The sequence below is a fragment of the Myodes glareolus genome, chromosome 17 (genome assembly GCF_982192425.1).
Source record: "Myodes glareolus chromosome 17, mMyoGla1.1, whole genome shotgun sequence".
In the NCBI taxonomy this organism is placed as follows: domain Eukaryota; kingdom Metazoa; phylum Chordata; class Mammalia; order Rodentia; family Cricetidae; genus Myodes; species Myodes glareolus.
Window position 1 is genome coordinate 66,890,719 of NC_142042.1, and position 20,550 is coordinate 66,911,268.

The following is a 20,550-nucleotide window of genomic DNA, read 5'->3' on the forward strand; positions in this document are numbered from 1 at the left end:
CAAGGACTTGAAGGCTGGGGACTAGTGTGTGGAAAAGAGGGAAGAAGAACCTTTTGATAGTGTGAAAGTTAAGGGCTCTTTCACTTTCTCCCATTGTCTTTCTGTGAATTCAAAGATGGAACCATGAATATTCCCAGACACTAATTAATAAATATGTCTAGATTGCTACTGATCAACCATACGGAGAAACACTTGGTCAAACTTCCTTAGCCGTCACAGGGACGCCTCACCCAGCTCACTATCCGTCATGGCATGAGGGAGATGCATTGCCTTACTGACCACCAACCGTGGGGGTGAGCTGCAGTCCAGACCACCTGGTGCTTGCTGCTTTCTTTGGAATCCCAGCTGGCCCCATTCTGGGGTGACTTTGCAGGCTCAGCCTTGATAAAACAGTGGATGTCTCTGAGAAGCCTTTGGGGCTATGATCACCGTGACATTGGCCAGTATTTGCACATTCCCTGGCACATTTACTCTGTGCCAGACTGCAAGGGTCCAGTGGAAGCCAGCGGATGGAACCTTTCTCATCTGTGGATTATAGTATAGTGGGGAGACAGACCAACAGCACAGAAATAAATGAATGCCATGAACAGGGTACGGGCTGCCAGGGATGGATCCCAAGATCCCAATCCTGGGGCAGAGAGGCTGGCAGGAGCAGGGATGGATCTTAGATGCTTCTTTTTTTTTTTTTCCCCTGGTTTTTGGTTTTTTAGTTTTTTCAAGACAGGGTTTCCTTGTAGCTTTGGATCCTGTCCTGGACCTAACTCTTGTAGACAAGGCTGGTCTCGAACTCACAGAGATCTGCCTGCCTCTGCCTCCCGAGTGCTGGGATTAGAGGCGTGTGCCACCACCGCCCGGCCTTAGATGCCTCTTAATAAGATGAGGGTTTGTTGGTTTGGTCTGGTTTTTTGAGACAGGGTTTTTCAGTGTTACCGTGGCTGTCCTGGAACTCGCTCTGTAGACCAGGCTGGCGTCAAACTCACAGAGATCCTCCTGCCTCTGCCTCCGGAATGTTGGGGTTAAGATGAGGGTTTCTTTGATGTGGTTCTGCTTCAACTTAAATATTAAGGATGAGAAGGGAGCAGAGGGAACAGTTTTCTGCAGGTGAAATATATATCATCATTCTGAGAGGGAAAAAAAACGTGTGTAAAAGAGGCTGGATGTGGAAACACGGCCATGGTGAAACACTAAGTGGGGCCTAGTATTGGTGGCAGGCAGGGATGTAATATAATACAAATAAGGCTTTCGGTAGCTCTAGCTGATGGGTGGAGGAGACACTGGTGGGCCTTGGGAGTGGCTCTGAGTTCGAGGTGACAGGCTGGCTTGGCCGTCACTGTGGAGAGGAAGTAATCTGTGAGATGCGTTTAGGAGAAAGGTGGACGGACTGGAATGTGCAGAAAACGGAGGCTTTCGTTCCATGGAGTAGGTCGCAGGGGTGTGGGGGGAGAGTCCAGCTTTGGAGTCAAATGTCCTGTGTATTTGCCCCTCCAGAACCAGCACGGAGGCAGTGTACGCAGGAGGAAGCTGAGAGCTAATTCTGCAACACCCTGCCTTCCTGGGAGAGGAGAGCAAAGGGCTTTCCTCGGGAGATGAGGCATGAGGTGTCAGGCTGGGTGGGGTTCCTAGTGGACTGTGACCCCCGGCAGTAGTCACAAAGGCCACAGCGTCTAGGTGGGCCTTCTCCAGAGCCACAGCACCGAGGAGGAGCTGAAGGGTGGAAGGGCACCAAGGCGAGTGGAGAGCTGTGCGTTACCCATTGAGATAAGAGAGGAAACAGGTTTAATAGAGGGGAGCCCAGGTGGGCAGTGGTGAGCACACCTTTAATCCCAGCACTTGGGAGGCAGAGGCAGGCGGATCTCTGAGTTTGAGGGCAGCCCGGTCTGCAGAGTGAGTTCCAGGACAGCCAGGGCTACACAGAGAAACTTTACCTTGACAGACAGACAATGGGGAACCCAAGGCTTCTGTTTCAGACAGACTGTGTTTGAGGTGGCAGTTAATCATTAAAATCCAGGCTTGAGCTGGGCCTCCTCATTGAGTACTGGGCACTGGTATGCCCTCGTTTCCCTGACAAGACAGGAAGACCAAGGAGCTGAGGAGGGTGTGCTGTTCACCTGGGTGCCCTCCAGACCCCATCTCTATGCCCTTCTGCTCTGCTTTGGGGTCAGAGGCCAAAGACTTTGTCCCTCCCACAGCTTCTGCAGAGTTTGGCCGGTGGAGAAGCACACCCATGGGAGACTAGGTGAGGAGAAGGAGACAGAGACACGCTCCTACCAGAGGCCCCATCCCCAGCCTTTTGGGACACAAAGGCTGATGGGGCTGGTGCCCGGAGTTTGCTGATGCTGCTGCTCACAGCTCTGCAGATAATCTCGTTAAACCCAAACGCTCTAGCTTGAGGGAATACTTCGATTCCTGGAGGAACTGTGTCCCAGGGTGAAAATTACCTGGAGATAGTGTGGTGCTTGGCCCAACCTGGCATATCTGGCTATATTCCTCGCCTCTGGGGACTTCTCAGTGCAGGGGAAAGGGTAACCTCAGACCCTAAAGCTGAAGATGGCAGGAAGGAGGTGTGGGGAAGCGAGCACCGGGATCCTGATGTCAGCATTTAGAATAAAGAACAAATAGTGTTGACAACTCGTCGTCACCAGAGAGGACATGACAGACATCAAGGACTGGGGACCGGAGCTCTCAGAGTCAGGCAGACACACGGGGCCTGTCAGTGTTTTGTCTGTATTATTTAATCAAGTTTAACTCTAATTCTGAGTTCCCATTCATTCTGCCAGGAAATTTCACTGCTTTTCTCAGGGCTCTCCTCACCCAGTCCCAAGTCTAGCATCTCCTCATTGATTCTCCATTCTCTCCAGTGGGTGCTACATGTGTGATTCATTGATACCTCTAGGTCACAGGTTCTGGGCCCCAGTTCTGGGTGCATCTTATAGCTTCTGAGAATCAGGACACTCCTCCTTCCTCCCTCTCTGCTTTCCACGCACAGCTCACACAGGCACATCGAAACTCACACACATGCACACACTCATGTGCACACACACACACACTCCCACGCCACCCGGAGCAGTCAAGTGCAGCAGGGTCGACGGCCTCGGGAGGCTTTGCGCACACCCAGCATAAAGCCTCGGGCAGCCTGAGCGGGGCACTAGAGAGCCGCGGCGGTCTGGGCAAGCCAGGGAATTCGGCCTCAGCTTGGTCCTCTGTGGTGAACAGAGATAACCAACCCGGGGAAGGGTGCAGGGTGATAGTCGCTCCTCCCTCCGCGGGGAGGCCGGGTGTGTTCGAAACGTGCTTCTGCATAGTTGGGGGAATGTTTGTGCAGTACACGAAATGCACGTTCCACTCTGGAACCGGGTCCGTGAGTTTCCTATGCATCCCGCCAGAAATAGGCCATGAAGAGACAAGGACGAACCAAGAGCAACACACCCTCCCGCCCCACCCGTTTCCTCCGATCCACCTAGCAATCCTTTGTGGACTCATTTCCACTGAGAACTCAGTTCAGTTTTTGTTCATCCACGATAGCCCTCAATTCTCCAAGTCAAGGATCTGTTGGAGTGGTGTTAGAAGCTTCTGTTGCCTGGTGGTGGTGGCACACGCCTTTAATCCCAGCACTCGGGAAGCAGAGGCAGGTGGATCTTTCTGAGTTCGAGGCCAGCCTGGTCTACAAGAGCTAGTTCCAGAACAGGCTCCAAAGCTACAGAGAAGCTACTGGAAGAAGGAGGAGGAGGAGGAGGAGGAGGAGGAAGAAGAAGAAGAAGAAGAAGAAGAAGAAGCTTCTGTCGGTCTACACCACCCCCATTTTCTTTTAATTTCATTTATGCATGTGGATGTTTTGTAAGTCTGTGCACGGTGGGGGTGCCTGGTGCCAGTCAAAAAAGGGCATCGGATTTCCTGGAAGTGGAGTTACACATGGTTGTTAACTTTTTTGGCATCCTTAAACAGGCTTCATTTTCCTCTTTAATTCGACTAATTTAGAAAATGCAGTGAGCCATAGCCTTTAGAGCAAGACTGTCAAATCAACCACTGAGAGGACTAAGGCAGGAAGATCACACAACTAAGACTGCAGACAGAGTTCAAGGCCAGCCTGGGCAACTTAGCAAACCTCTCTCTCAAAATTAGAAATTGGGCTGCATACCGTTAATGGAGGGCGGCAGAGGCAGGTGGAATTCTGTGAGTTCAAGGTCAGATTGCTCTACAGAGCTAGTTCCTGGACTGGACAGCCAGGGCTACACCAAGAAACCCTGTCTCAGAAAACCAAGAAGAAGATGAAGAACAAGAAGGAGGAAGAGGAAGAGGAGGAGGAGGAGGAAGAAGAGGAAGAGGAAAAAGAAGAAGAATTGGAGGGGAAGAAAAAGGTCTGAGGTCAAACTCCTGCCAAACTGGGTGAGGCCCTGGGTTCAGTCTCCGCTACCCCATGGAAAGGGCCATCTAGAGCACGTCAATAGCTACATATCCAGCAGGTTTGGCACTAGTAAAAAACCTCAGAAGAGCTTGGACTTCCATGAGACCTCAGTGCTAGCTTCTAGTTCACAAGAAGTACAAGTTAAAGGACACCTAGGTGAAAAGCGGAGTGTGTGATTGCTCAGTCCAAAATGTGGACAGTGTGACAAGCAAGCACTGCCAGCAGTGAGAGCAAAATAAAAGAGAAAGAGCTACTGAAAGTAACAGCAGACTGGAGGATGGCTCTCTGCATGTCATGTGTTTGATTGAAGTACAGGGACTTGAGGTTGATCCCTAAAACCCATATAAATATACCAGACAGCGTGGCACATGCTTGTAATCCCCATGCTGGGAGAAGCAGGAGAATGCCTTGCCTCGTACTTGCTGGCCAGCAAGTCTAGCCTAATTGATAAACTCCAGGTCAATGAAGAGCCCTTTCCCAAGGTGAATGGCCTTCTAAGGATGACAATGGAGATTATTCCCTGGCCTCCATAAGCACCCACACACTCATGTATGAGCCCCACGTGTTCACATACAACACGTGAAAAAATTATTTAAGACTCAGATGGGTGCTGGTGGCACATGCCTTTAATCCCAGCACTCAGGAGGCAGAGGCAGGTGGATCTCTATGAGTTCGAGGCCAGTCTAGTCTGGTCTATAGGATCTAGTTCCAGGACAGGCTCCAAATGTAATTATTCAGTCACAAATAAGGCTGCACTTTCAGGTTCTAGAGCCATGCATGTGTAGACAAGCCTTCAGGCAGAAGTGCCTGAATTTTAAAGGGCCCCGTGTGATCCATGTGCGCACATGTGTGGTTACATCCACGTATGACTCAGCTATGCGCGCAATGAGCACGTCATTTGCGTGTGATGTATCCACATCAACTCGCTGTGCGCATGTTTTGAAAGCTGGCCGTGCTATGTTCCTGTCTCTCTCTGCACACTGATTCCCCAGGCCTGTACACGCCCCCTCTAATAACCTCCTACGCTGGTTTGTTGCGTGTTTTGTGGTTCCTTCTCGGCAGCCATCTTGTGCTGCTCTGTGGAGGACCTGACTGATTCCCAGCGTTCAGGTCTGTCAGTTCACAACTGTTGTAACTCCAGGGAGCCAAGTCCTTCCAGCATGCGTGGGCATCTGTCCTCAGATGCACAAACACACACAAAGACACAAACACACAATTAAAAATAAAAGAAAACTGGGCTTGGAGGTGCGACCTTTACTCCCAGCACTCAGAAGACAGAGGAAGAAGAATCTTTGTGAGTTTGAGACCAGCCTGGACTGTAACAGCAAATACCAGGGACTATGTAGAGAGATCCTGTTGGGAGGAACTCAGCAAACTAAGTACAGTGTGAGGGCGTTATCTGACTTTTGATTTGAGCAAAGAAACCCAGGGATTTTGAACTTGGATTGAGGCTAGTATGGTTAGCGGGCTTGTTGTTATTATTTTTGTTTGTTTGTTTCGTTGGTTGGTTTCTCAAGAAAGGGTTTCTCTGTGTAGCTTTGGAGCCTGTCCTGGAACTAGCGCTTGTAGACGAGATTGGCCTCAAACTCACAGAGATCCGCCTGCCTCTGCCTCCTGAGTGCTGGGATTAAAGGCGTGCGCCACCAGTGCCCAGCTGAGTCTTAAATAATTTTAAATAAACCAGCACCCATATGGTGGCTCACCACGACCTTTCAGGGTATCTGTACAAAACAGAGGAAGCCCTGAGTGAGTGTAGTCCTAAGCGAAAGTATTTTGTTGACACAGGCAAGGGCATGTCGTGACCCTCGGCAGCAGGCCATAAGGGATGGCAAAACCTTCCTTGGGGAGCCAAGTGCAAGTGCTGACAGTGTGTGTAGAAAGTGTCCACCATAGCTTTCTCCTCCTGAACACTTACTGCCTGAAGACTGTTTCCTACATTGAACCGTCAGTGTTAGGTAAATATCCCTCCTCCTCTTCCTTCTCCTCCTCCTTCTTCTTCTTTTGGATTTCTTTCAAAATTTTCCCTTTTTTAAAATTGCTTTTATCGAGCTATACATTTTCCTCCACTCACTCTTTTCCCCCTCCCTTCCTCCCCTCTCCCTTTCTACCCTCTCCCAGGATCCCCAGGCTCCCAATTTACTCAGGAGACCTTGCCTTATTCTACTTCCCATGTAGATTAGATCCATGTATGTCTCTCTCTTAGGGTCCTTATTGTTGTCTAGGTTCTCTGGGACTATGAAGTGTAGGCTGGTTTTTCTTTGTTTTATGTCTAAAAGCCACTTATGAGTAGTAATATGATATTTGTCTTTCTGGGTCTGGGTTACCTCTCTCAGTATGATGTTTTCTAGTTCCTTCAATTTACCCATAAATTTCAAGATGTCATTATTTTTTTCTGCTGTGTAGTACTCCATTGTGTAAATGTTCCACATTTTCCTTATCCATTCTTCGGTCTAGGGGCATTTAGGTTGTTTCCAGGTTCTGGCTATGACAATGAGAGCAATACATATTTACAGCAAACAGAAGGATTATCCCATAGCAACCTAGACCATTTATTTTCTCTGGAATCTGGTCCCTTTCCTCTGAAAACACATGAGCTTTCAAAGGCAACATACATAACTGTATTAACAAAAGTATAGAATGTGCAGTGTGTCTGTTTAACAGATCAAAGTGGACCCGGCCTCCAGGTTCCCAGCATCCCTCACCCCTCATCCCTACCTGTCACAGGGTGTGGCTGGCACACCCTGACCTCTACCCTGAACTCTCCAGCCAGGGACTGGGCTGCCCTTCCCCCGGAGGCTCTTCCCTATTTAATCCAGACATTTTGGCTCCCTGTCTCTTTTGTACCTTTGGTTTTCCAGCTACTTTGCCTGATACCCTTCTCTCCTTCTCCCTCTTCCTTTCCTTACAAGGTTTGCTCTCTGGACTCTTCCAGATGTCCCTGCCTCTGGCTATGCTCTTCCTTTGATCTACAGTAAACTTTCTCCTCCACCACACCTAGGAGCAGCCATGTCCCTTTCTTTCTTTCTTTCTTGGTTTCTTTCTTGGTTTCTTTCTTTCTTTCTTTCTTTCTTTCTTTCTTTCTTTCTTTCTTTCTTTCTTTCTTTCTTTCTTTCTTTCCCAGGGCTACACAAAGAAACCCTGTCTTAGAAAACAACAGCAAAAAAGGAATAAAATCATGAGTAGCTGCAAAGCGTTTTACAGAAGACAATGGAGCAGTGAGGAAGTACAGAAAAACCTAAAAGGAAAAAAAAAAACCCACCAACAACCATCAACATGTGGTCGCCATGGTCATTAGGAAGGGTTTGGTATTCACCCCCCACCAAACAAGTCAAAGATGGGGCAGGTCAGGTTCCAGTAAATAGACAGAAACTTATGTTTAACAATACAGCACAATGGTTCTTGCTTTCCAAATGGAGTCAGGCTGGTTCCCCAGTAACAGTAGAAATGTCTCTAGGCGAACTGTGTTTTGGGGAAGAGGGCTTGATACTTGAAAGACTGCATGGTCTTCATGATGTGAAAGTTAAACATATTCTTGCCTTCCAGCTTCAGGTGTTTGTGTTATGGTGTCAAAAACCAGGAACTAACACCAAGATATTGCAGGGTCAGCTCTAGCTTACAGTCCCTCCCTTGGGAGCAGGGGAGTAGATGGCCCTCAGCAGCTCTGGCTTACAGTCCCTCCCTTGGGAGCAGGGGAGTAGATGGCCCTCAGCACAGCAGAGAACATCCTTCTACAGGTCCTTCAAGACCTTTGTAAGCACGCAAAACTTCAACAAAACCAAAACTTTTTGTTGTTAGCATTTTGTACAAATACATTGTCAAAATTTTTGATGTCATTGTGATTGGCCAGTTTCAGGAAGCCTCATTTTCACATCACGTGGACCTGGTTTTGCAGAAGGTCTTTGTCTGTGGTAAATATTTTGAAGTCCCTGCTTGTGGGTTTCTCCATCAATGCAATAAGCCGAATCAAGCTGAATTAAGACCAGGTTTAATCTGACCAAAGCAATTTCCAAGTGATTCTCGGAGGGAAGACAGAAGGAGAGAAGCCACTCTGGATTTGGGGGCTGGGTCTTAAACACCCTGTAGGTGTGGTCTGAGTAGCTGGAGAGGAGAGGATGACCCTTTGGGGGTCTCAGTAGGGTTTGGAATTGGGCCAGAGCTGAAGATTTCCAAAAGTCTGCTGGTTTGAAGAAACAGCCTAGATAACAGGAATGTGAACCTACGGTACCTGCTGAGAGACCCCCGCCTGGCTGTTTAACTGCTGTAACGCCATTATAAGCAAGGCTTGAACCAAGAACTGGGGGCTCATAACAAGGTCTTGGGGCTCATAACAAAGGCACAGATGTTATTGTCGAGTCTGCATAACAGAATGCCTGTGGTTAGACACCAGGAGTTATGCCACCCGCATGAGCAAGATTAAGAGGGAGGAATGGAAAGTCCCCAAACTGTCGAAAAGCCCCCAAACTGTCAGGCACCCAGCGGAAAGCCGACACCTGTCTTAGACATGACCTCATGGCCTCATTAAAATTGACCAATGAGACTCCTGTAACCATACATCTGCTTCTGTACGCTCGCTTCTGCCTACCCCTACCCTATATAATCTGCCCCAAAACCCAGCCCGGGGTGCTCATTTCTCCATGTGACTGCAGCACCCACAGGCCCTATGTGAACAATAAAAAATTGCCTCTTGCTTTTGCATCCAGTGGCTCGGACTCAGTTCTTGGGCGAGGGTCTCCACGTGGTTAAGACACCCTCTGGGTGGTCTTTCACCTGCGAAGTTCAAGTGTGAGAATCAACATTCGGGAACAAGTCTGGGAGTTGAGAAATGAGAGAAATACAGGCTCTGTTTTGTTTGTTTGCTTGTTTTGCTTTTGCAGATGGAATAAATTATTTAACCCATACTGAAATCAGCAGTGGCGGCAGAAGTGAGGGAGCTTGCCTCTAACAATTCTGTTTGGTTGGACATCCCAGCCCCCTGGCATCCGTACTTCCAAGGACTCTGGAATGTTGGGTGGAAAGTTCCATTCCAAGACTCCTCCCACGGGAGTTGCGGCAGTCTAGACTCCACCTCTGAGAAAGCCCACCAAACAGTGACCCCTCCCCAGAGAGGGTCAAGACCACTCCCACAGGCGATTTAAACTGTACCCCCAGAGAACAAACGTGTTCTTTCCAGTTCTCCTTTTCCCTCTCCATGGTTTCTCAGTCTTCCTTCCTGGGGGGACCTGGAAGGCCACCAGGAGTGCTGGCTTCCTTTAAACTGGGGCTCTTTCTAATTCGGTTTGATTCAGTCTGATTTGGATTATTGCATTAGTGGAGAGGTTTGTTGGGCTGTAAAAATTTTTACATCTGGAGGTCCCACTGGCCCAGAGCTACTTGTTGGAAAACACCCTCCCTTTCACTTGCTCTCTGCCAGGCTAGGACTGGCTTTGTCTGGGTAAATTCCCCTTTTCCAAGTCCCAGTTTCCCCTAAGGCCCAGGGCCTCATACATTTATCAGGTCATCTGTTGAAGTCACAGGCCCATGCCAGGCACCCAGCCCTACCAAAAGGGTAGTCCTCGCCCTCGTGGTCCTTCCGACAGAAGATGTCCTTCCAAGGAATTTCCCACACCTCCCCTCTGTTTTTGACTCAAGAGTCTATCTCGGTGGACGCATTGTGCTGGGCTTTAAGTCTGGAGTCTCCCCACAGACTTGTAATATGGACGCCTGCAATTCAAAGCCAGATCCTCAAATGCCCTTGGGCTGACTTTTACAAAAGAATCTATCTGACACTGTACATCCCTTAACACCTAACGGGTTCTGGATGCTGTGCTCCCATTCCCCATTCCCCTTCCCCACTTTCCTTGCTGTTTGCTCTCCACGATGGATCCATTACCCCCGTCCTTCCACTCTAAGCTGTTCTAGCCTTTATTTCTGTTCTCTCTTGCAGCATCTGTCTGAAAGATTCTAAATGCATTTCGGAGGCCTCTCAGCTCTAAAGACATTTTCTGAAGCCTCTTAGCATTTGGAAACAGGACAGTCACTCTCATACACACATACTGGACTGCTCATTCTCCTGTTGAAAGACCTGGATAAATCCAGACGACCCCCCCTCCCCCGCAAGCAGGAAAAAATAGAGGCAAAAATCTAAGCAGGGAGAGAAGAATCAGAAATCTAGGATTAGCTGGTTCAGTGACTGTTTCAGGAACTAGCTGAAGATAAAGTTAGATTGTAATCTTGAGAAAAAGGGAGTTGCCCCCTTGTGATCATCACTGGATTTTCGGGATTTTCTGTGACACCCTCCCTACCCCCTTCGGATTACTGGGCTGTGGTTTCTTCCCTTAAAAACTCGGGGTCGAACTCCTCCCCTGCGTGGGTTATGAATCTCGGCCCCAGTGCACTGATTCTCGTATTGTCGATTAAACCTAGTGTGATTGCAGCAAGGACAGGACGGTCTCTTGTGAGTTACTGGGGGGGTCGTGTCATCCCGAGACTTGAGTGAGAGTCTCCCCACACCGGGGTCTTTCACTGTGACCTTGTGCATAATCTTCAAGCATAACTCCATTCTGGGAATTGAGGCAAAGACAACCCACAGATGTTGATTCAGTTCCTGATGTATTGATTTAGTCACTGAAACAAGGTCAGGATGGCCCACAGATGATCCCCTTATCTCACCTGACCACGCAGCTATTCTCCTGCCCTGCAACAGACCAATCACTGCTTGTAACCCTTTGAATAAGCCAATCCAATAAGTTGGAAAACAACCTTCAGGTCCCCCCCTTGTGTCTGTGACTTTTTGCTTTAAAAGATGGGCTGTAACAGCTATCGGGGGACCTTTATATCCCGAACCTGAAGGGCCTTGTCATGACAGAATAAAAATCCTCTTGCTTTTGCATCAATTGCGGTTAAGTGAGTGGTGTCTGGAGCAACTCCTCCCTGATGTTTGAACTTCTGTTGGACTTTAGTGTCCAACCCGAGAAGGAGTCGCCCCCAGAGACCACCTCATACACCATAGCAGATGCAAAAGCATGAAGATTTTATTAATTCTGTCATGACAGGGTCCCTCAGCATTCGGAAAGCTGAGAGACCCCAACTAGCTGGTACAGTCTACTTTTAAAGGAGAAGGCCCCATAGAAACAAGAGCGGTTGTTCCTTGACCATTATGATTGGCTTATTCAAAAAGGGCTAATACCAATAATTGACTGGAGAACTATTGTCAGATCAGATGAGGTAAGAGGTCATTTTGACCCCGTTTCTCAGGGGACTGAGTCAAAACATATGTGTATGGGTAATTGTTCAGGAATTGAGTACGTGCATGTCTACCTGTTATGTCCTTGGTTCCCAGGGGAGGAGGGGAAGCACTAAGACACGGAGGCTGAGAGGGTTTGGAATTGTCAGAAATGGCTTCAGAATTGTCTAAAATCTTACACTTCTAGTCCAACATGTCTGCTAATCTTAATGGGACCACCTGTGTCCCTGGCTTCTGCCACCTGTGTGCGTCCCTGGCTTCTGCCACCTGTGTGCGTCCCTGGCTTCTGCCACCTGTGTGCGTCCCTGGCTTCTGCCACCTGCACCAGGACTTTTAAATTGGTCAGCTGACATAGGAGCCTGAAAAAGTTTTATTTGTCTCTTAAAATAATGTGGCTATCCTATGCTTCTTTTATATCTTTATGTGTATGTGTATTTCCATAGTATGCTGGCCTTTTTTCTCTGTGTGTATTTAAATCTGTGCATGTTTTAAAATCTGTAAAACTTGTAACTCTAGATTACAACAGCTCTGGAAAAATACAAACGTGGGTAGCTGTCCTGCGCTACCATCTCGCCCGCAAGAACGACGCGGGACACTTAGGATCCTTCTGCAGCAAAGCTTTAATGCATCTTGAGAGGGAGAGCATAAGCTTACATGGCGGAGACCCAGAATGAGGGGAACCCAGCCCTTATAAAGGAAACAGTCCTCGCTTCTGACGTGTCACTCTTGGATTGGTCCGCTGCCCATTATCCCAGATGATGCCTCGGAAGTAGGCAGGGACACAGTAGTAGTAGTAAGTTACCAAGCACATGCGCTGGGATTAAAGGCGTGTGCTACAACACCTTGAACTCACAGAGATCTGCCTGTCTCTGCCTCCCAGGCATTGGGACCAAAGGTGTGTACTACCACACCTTGAGGTCACAGAGGTCAATCTCTACCTTTGTCCCTTGAAGCAATGGAGAATGTGGTTGAGGCCCTCCACAGGTAGCCGCCATTTTGACCTCAGCTCCATCTTGGGTAAGAGTACCCACATGTGCTGGACCTACCAAGGAGACATTCCACCTCCAAAATTCTTTAACTTACTAAAATATTCCTTTTAATCTTCTTACATTTACTACAATTGGTAAGCTGTAACTAATTGGGTAAAGTATATGTCTAAATTTAACTTATATGTCTAATTTAAATATAACAATCAGGTAATGGTACCCTGACTCTCAAGTGCCTTTGCAGATCTGAGAGTATGGCATTTAGCAAAAGAGCTTCTAACTCAGAGACATGCCAGCTCCTGCAGCATCCTTTAGGTTCTCCAAGAAGATGCATGGTTGCAAAAGACCTTCCGCCTGGAAGCTTGCCTTTGGGTATGGCAAAGCCACCCACACAACAAAAAACAGCCTTCCACCTCATCAGCTTCCCGGACATTATACCGAGGGATGGATCTTTTCATATTGCCAAGACAGGTAGACTATATCCTCCCCCACATCAGGAAAATCTTCATGTCTCCTGGGCTCAGCAGCTAAAGGCAAGTACCGTTGTTTAGGCTGGCATTTGCCGAAGATTACAGAGAACCTTGGGATTGTCTGCGTAGCTAAAAGAGCTGTCCCATTTCTGCTCATTTATCCCTCTCAGATCTGTCTAATGGCATTTGATGACTTGGGATATTGATAGCTTATTACTCATTACTTCATTAAATTTTCTGCTAAAAATGCAGACAGGTGTGCATCTTTCACTGGCCTCATAGTCCAGGACTAACAGATTTCAGATGTATCTTCAGAGATCAGAGTTCTCAATTCTTTTAATTGTCTTTAAAAATGTTCCTGTTGCAGTTGTCTTATAGATACCTGTGGAGGACCGAAATTATGAGCCTATTTCTACTTGGTCCAAAGGTCAGAGAGTTGAAACTTACAAGGTGCTTCTACCTCAGACAAAGGCCCCACCTAGTTGTAAATCGGAGAGTTCTGCTCTCGCAAGGTTATTGTCAACAGGTGTGACTAATTGCCAGACCTTGTGCTCCTGGAATAGGGATGTAGTTTGTTCCTGCCTCAAAGTCTTAATCATCTGCCAGGTGGCACACACCTTTAATCCCAGCACTCAGGAGGCAGAGGCAGGCAGATCCCTGTGAGTTTGAGACCAGTGTGGTCTACAAGAGCTAGATCTTGGACATGCTCCAAAGCCACAAAGAAACCCTGTCTCAAAAAAGCCAAAACCAAAACAAAACAAAAAAAGTCTTAAGGAACCAACTTAGTTCCAGTTCCCTGGATTCCACCCAGGGAGTGGTTTGTCTTCAGAGTGTTTTGGTCTAGGGTGTGAGTGTGACTTGGTGACTTGTTTTGGTCTAGCAACAGAATGTTTAACTATGAATGTAGCCCGTGCCCTTCAATTGGTATGTTTATTTCCTTGTACCGGTTAATGCAGTCTTTTGTCTTACTCCTACCTTTTGGGGTCAGGGGTATTTTAAACAGTTGGAAATCAAATGTGGGCAAATTTTTAGTACTCACGGAACTCCCTCCCAATACTATCCTATATATTTCTCTGTTTTATTATTTTTATTTGTGTCTTCATATTCTTTACTATATTTCTAATCTCCATGCCCTTACACTGGCAAGAGGTATTTTTGTCAAGCCTGGTCCCAGACAGATACCTGCAGGTTTCTGAAAAAGTTCTGCTGCTATATCAACAAATCTGGTCTGGGAAAAACAGTCTCCAGAGCGTATTTTAACCCTACCCATTCTCAAGCATATTTTACAGGTCACTCTGTGTGGGCCAAGACCAACTTACAAAGGGTCCCCCAGTTAATGCCAACACCTCCACCGGCTCCTGGGACTTCACCATTGGTACCAACTCTCCTGGCTCAAAAGGACACCAACCATCGAAAATCTGATTTTAAAAGGGCATTTCTGCTCTCTTGTCTCACTTATTCACCTGTGCCTCTCCTGGACAACCAGGACACTTCTCTGTCCCATTCTTCCTGGCAGTCAATGATCCTTCCCATGGCTAGCCCCATTCATAGGGCCAATAATAACAATATTGTTTTTCCTCCTAGCCACCTGCCTGCTCATCTCCCTAAGGAACAGCTGCCTGAGGTCTCGAGGACAGTAAACTGGACACCTTTCCAGCCACACCTCTCACTCAGCATGAGCCCACTAACTGCCAACTATCTTCTCCCCCACATTGTCCTATGCCCTCAGGAAGTAGCCAGACTTGAGCCAACACCCCTTTATCCAAAAAGAGTCTGGAATGTTTGGTTGGCTTCACCTCAACCCCTGGCATCCATTTTGGAATATTTGGGTGGAAAGTTCCATTTCGAGCCTCTCCCCTGGGAGTTGCCTCAGTCCAGACTCCACCTCTGAGAAAGTCCACCAGAGAGGGTCAAGACCACTCCCATGGGCTATTTAAACTGCCCCTTAGAGACTGAACACATGGTCTTCCTGGTTCTCCTTCCCTCCTCTATGTTTTTCCGGACAGAGCGAGTTCTAGAACAGGCTCCAAAGCTACACAAAGAAACCCTGTCTTGGGGACAAGAAAAAAAAAAGGGGTTCACAGGTGGCAAGCTGGTTCTTCTTGGACATCAACTTCATAGGGACACAGGGTCTGTGGTCAAGGCTGGAAAGCCAGGCTGAGCTTTTTTATGTTGGCATTCCCGGCATGCACTCACCCACCTGGCGCTCTCCTCCTGGCTCATTTATTTATTATTTCCATTTCTGGATCTCTGTGTGTTCATGCTGATGCCACCTAGGGATGCAGGTACAAGTTCATTTTTCCTGCCAACTAAAGAATTAGAAAGTTGGGAAAGCCACTGGGAATAGAAGGGAGTTCCAGCAAAGCCATCATATGATTTGTGGGGAATCGGGGTCCCTCCCTTTAGAATTCTTAGTCTCCTTAAAAGAATTTGAGATCAGTTACAAATGGAAACTCAAGGATAATTTGTTAGAGTTTCAAAGTTAACCCCCAGGACAGGCAACCTCTGGTTGGGGAAAGATTACAGCAAGGGAAGGACCAAAAGCCCTCCTTAAGTAAGATTGGGCAAATATATAGCTCAATAAAAACAATAAAAAAGATAAGATTAGGCAACACTGGTTTGGGGCTTTAGAAGAGGAAGCCCAGCAGGTTCATGGGGAGTTTAGAAACATACTTGGGCTTGTAGGGAGCCGCCTGGATGTGGCCTTGGCCAGATAGTGCCAGCACTCCTACAGCCTGGAGGTATACATATCCTTTGATGTTGCCGCCTTAGGCCGGTGTGCTGGAGCCTTGTTTTGCATTTCAAGAGACTCGGTCTCCTGACCTGTCCCGTGGCCTTGGATCCTAGTAGAATGGCATCAACCAATCAGCATTCGAGCCTCTCACCCTAGAAAAGCGGCTGTCTTTGGATTTTTCGCTCTCTCTCGTCATCCCTGTTCCCCATTCCCCCTTTCAAGCAAGGAGCTCTAATAAATTGTGATTGAGAAGGATTCTTGATTTTGTGACCGTCCATTCCTGCTGGTCAGGGAGCGCGTCGCATTTTGGTGCTGAAAACCGGGACGCCGGATTTGAACAAGCCAAGGAGGGAGCAGAATTCAGAACTCAACACAAAGAGCGGTGACTGACGTCAGGAAATCCTCCAGATGTAAGCTGATTGCTAAGGCTGGTCCAGAGTGGTAATGTTTGCATTCCTTCTTCTATGTTGCTTTGGGTTGCGCTGTGATTAACCAGGTGGTGAGTGCCTTTGTTGCTGCTGTGACTGCAGCTCTAGTCAAAAGTAAAAATAAGTCCGCAGTAGATCAAGCGGCATTTTTCTAAAAGGACTTCCTTGTAAGTAAAAAGGAGGTTTTTTTCTTTAGCCCAGGGGGTAAGTGCGCACCATGGGCAATTCTTATGGAGCCAGTTCGAACCCCAGGGAGATTTATCGCTCAATCCAGGCACTTTTGCGACAGCGTGATTTAAAGATCTCTTCTAGCACTGTCGCTAACATTGTAAAAGACATTATTGATGTCTCACCTTGGTTTGCAGCTTCAGGTGACCTAACTTTACCATCTTGGAATAAGCTAGGCAGGGATTTGGAACAAGCAGAAGGAAATATTGGGAGAGGCACACTTCCTTTTTGGAGGATGGTGCGGGACTGCTTGAAGGAAGAACGTAATATAGAGATATTAAAACAGGGTCGCAAGGCATTACAGAAACATCAGGACAGCTTTTCAGAATCAGATCAGAAGGAGGAACAAGAGTGTAGGCCTAGAAAGAAAAAGGAAAAATTAAAAGATAAGGATCCGGAAATAAAAAAAGGAGAAAAGGGGAAGAGAAGCCCCATAGCTTTAGTAGTGAAAGAATTTGTAGATTTAGATTTATCAGAGGAGGAAGAACAACTAGAGGGAACGGCTGCTAAATCCGAGAAAGAGCAGCAAGGTAGCCGGAGGCGGGGCGATGTTGATGTGTTTACTACAAAGGGCAGAAGAGACGAGGCGCCAGTATCTGCTGCCCTCCCCCCATCCGCCCCTCCACCCATGTACCAGCAGGTAGCTACAGAAGGTCACAGCTTCATAGGAAGGCAAACTTGGTCGCAACTGGCTGCTGCCTTTCCTGTTTTTGAGGAGCCACAGAATTATAATAGGTGGTATGAACCAATCCCATACAGACAGCTGAAGGATTTGGTTGAAGCTGCGAGAAATTATGGAGCAAATGCCAGTTATACAATCACATTATTGAGAAGGATTGTTACAACAGCGCTGACTCCTACAGACTGGCAGGAGATTGCAAGAGCAGCTCTTCCAGCAGGGCAGCTCCTGGATTTTAAATCTATAGTCCAGGACAAGGCTCAGACCCAAGAGCGCATTAACATACAAAGTGGCCACCCAGAGTGGACGGCTGATATGCTTCTTGGACAGGGGGCATTTGCTGGAAATCAGAATCATTATCCTTGGGAGGTTTATAGGCAGGTTAGTGAGATTCATTATAGAGCATGGAAATCACTCCCTAATAAAGGTGAAACAGCTGGTAATTTAACCAAGATTATTCAAGGTGCTGCAGAGCCATTCTCTGATTATGTGGCTAGGATGACAGAGGCAGCTGAAAGAATGTTTGGGAATTTAGATATTTCATTGCCTTTTGTCCAGCAAATAATATTTGAGCAGAGCACCAAGGAATGTCAAAGAGCAATAGGTCCAGTAAAGGGAAAGGGATTAGAAGCCTGGATCAAAGCCTGCCGTGAAGTTGGGGGGCCTCTAACCAATGCAGGGCTGGCGGCTGCTGTGCTTGCTGCTGCCAGAGGTGTCAGAGGAGATAAGGGAAAGGCATGCTTTAAATGTGGACAGTTGGGGCATTTCAAAAAACAATGTCCCAATAGTCATAATGCCTCAGATTCTTCAGGGCTCTCAGCTGCAACATCGCAGAGGCAGCCAGACATTTGTCCCAGATGCAAGAAAGGGAAACATTGGGCTAATGAGTGCAGATCAGCTAGGGATATAAATGGACAACTTATTCCTATGCCTATTCAGTCATTGTCAAAAAACGGATTGAGGGGCCCATGCACCCAGGGCCCAAAAATATTTGGGGCAATTCAGAACACGATGGCAGTCCCCGAGATGACTCCATCGTCCCAACAAGACGGGCAGCCAAAGGCTCCGGAGGGCTGGACCTCTGTGCCACCTCCAAACTGCTATTAACTCAGGATATGGGAGTTCAGGTCATAGAAACTGACATGTTTGGGCCATTAGAAAAAGATACTGTTGGCATAGTCTTAGGACATTCATCCTCAATTATGAAAGGCCTGATAGTCCATCCTGGAGTCATAGACCCTGCTTATGAAGGCTGCATTAAAATTCTTTGCCATTCTCCATACGGGGTAGTTTCCATCGCCCCAGGAGACAGAATAGCTCAACTCTTAGTTCTGCCTTCAGGGCGTAATAAGCTTCCAGCAGAGGGGCTTGTCTTAAAGGACAAAAGCCTTGCTCCCATGGGAGTAGATTTGGCTTGTTTATCCTTGGAGCTTGATCAGCGACCAATCTTAAATTTAGAAATAGAAGGAAAGATTTTTTCAGGCCTGGTGGATACTGGAGCAGATAAAAGTATCATCAGATCCCAAGCATGGCCAAAACGCTGGTCCTTACAACAGGCCTCCCAGTCCCTTCAAGGGCTGGGGTATGCACAAACACCGCATATAAGTGCTAAGGAGTTAGTCTGGAGAACAGAAGATCAGAGAGGGACTTTTCAGCCTTTTGTGGTTGATTTGCCCATCAACCTATGGGGCAGGGATGTGCAGTCTCAAATGAGATTGAGACTTACAAATGATTATTCTGATACCAGTAAGCAAATGATGGCACGTCAGGGCTATGTTCCCAATAAGGGACTTGGTAAATGTCTCCAAGGTAGACAGAATCCTATTGAGACTGTCTCCAAGTTAGATAGAAAAGGCTTGGGTTTTTCATAGGGGCCACTGAAGCTGTAGCTTCCACACAAAAGACATTGCCCATCCCTTGGCTAGTAGATAAGCCGGTATGGGTCCCTCAGTGGCCCCTTTCCTTGGAAAAGCTGGAAGCTGCAAGACAATTAGTACAAGAACAGTTAGAACTAGGACATTTAGAACATTCTGTATCGCGTTGGAATACGCCTATTTTTGTGATTAAAAAGGCTTCTGGAGGTTGGAGGTTACTGCATGACCTTAGGGCAGTCAATGCTCAGATGCAGGTCATGGGCCCAGCCCAGCAGGGTCTTCCATTGCTTTCAGCAATACCAAAGAATTGGCCTGTAATTTCCTTGGACATCAAGGACTGTTTCTTTTCAATTCCCGTGTGTCCCCAGGACCGGGAAAGGTTTGCATTTACTCTTCCATCTGTTAACAATGAGCAACCCAATGCTCGGTTTCAATGGAAAACTTTGCCTCAGGGAATGGCCAATAGCGCCCTCATATGTCAGTTATATGTAGATGCAGCATTGAGTCCTGTTAGGAGACAATTTCCTACGGTAAAAATTGTTCACTACATGGATGATTTATTATTATCTGCCCCACATCAGGAGACCCTGAAGGAAGTTTTCCAAAAGGTTACATCCCTTTTGGAGGAGCAAGGACTCCACATAGCCTCAAATAAAGTACAAACATCTTCGATGGTGAAATTTTTGGGGACTATAATCACCCCTGAAAGCATCAGGCCTCAGAAAGTGCTTATTCGCACCCATCACCTTAAAACTCTTAATGATTTCCAGCAATTGCTGGGAGATATAAATTGGATTAGAGGATATTTAAATATACCTCGATCTGAGCTCTTGCCTTTATTTTCCATCTTAGAAGGCAATCCTGATATCTGTTCACCTAGAGCCATGACCCCGGCTGCAATGCAGGCCCTTAAGAGGGTAGAATCTGCTATTACTACAGCTCAATTACAGCGAGTGAATCCATCCTTACCAATTTTGCTATGCATTCTCAAAACAAAAAATTATCCCACTGGAGTGTTATGGCAAGATGGACCCCTCTGGTGGATGCATGGAAATTCCATAGGAGCAAGATCTGTTCAATATTATCCAGAATTGGTGGCTGGCCAAGCATTAATGGGAATAAAGCTTTGCTTAGCCCACTTTGCGAGAATGCCTGATAAGTTGATAATTCCCTATACGAGGGAACAGGTAGAAGTTTTGACAGCCACAGTAGATGGCTGGGCTATCCTGCTTTGTGCATTCCCTAATGTTATTGACAATCATGTGCCAAGGCACCCCTTAATAAATTTTGTGGAGAAAAATTTGGTGTATTTTCCCAGGATTACCTCACCCCACCCATTAGAAGGAGCCTTAACTATCTATACAGATGGCTCAAAGACCGGAAAAGGGGCTCTGGTGGCAGGAAATGCTAAACCTGTGGTCTTTCAATTTCGGCCTGATTCCCCCCAAGTCACTGAGTGCTTGGTGGTTTTGGAGGTGTTTCAGAGATTTCTTGAGCCATTTAATTTAATTTCAGATTCACAATATG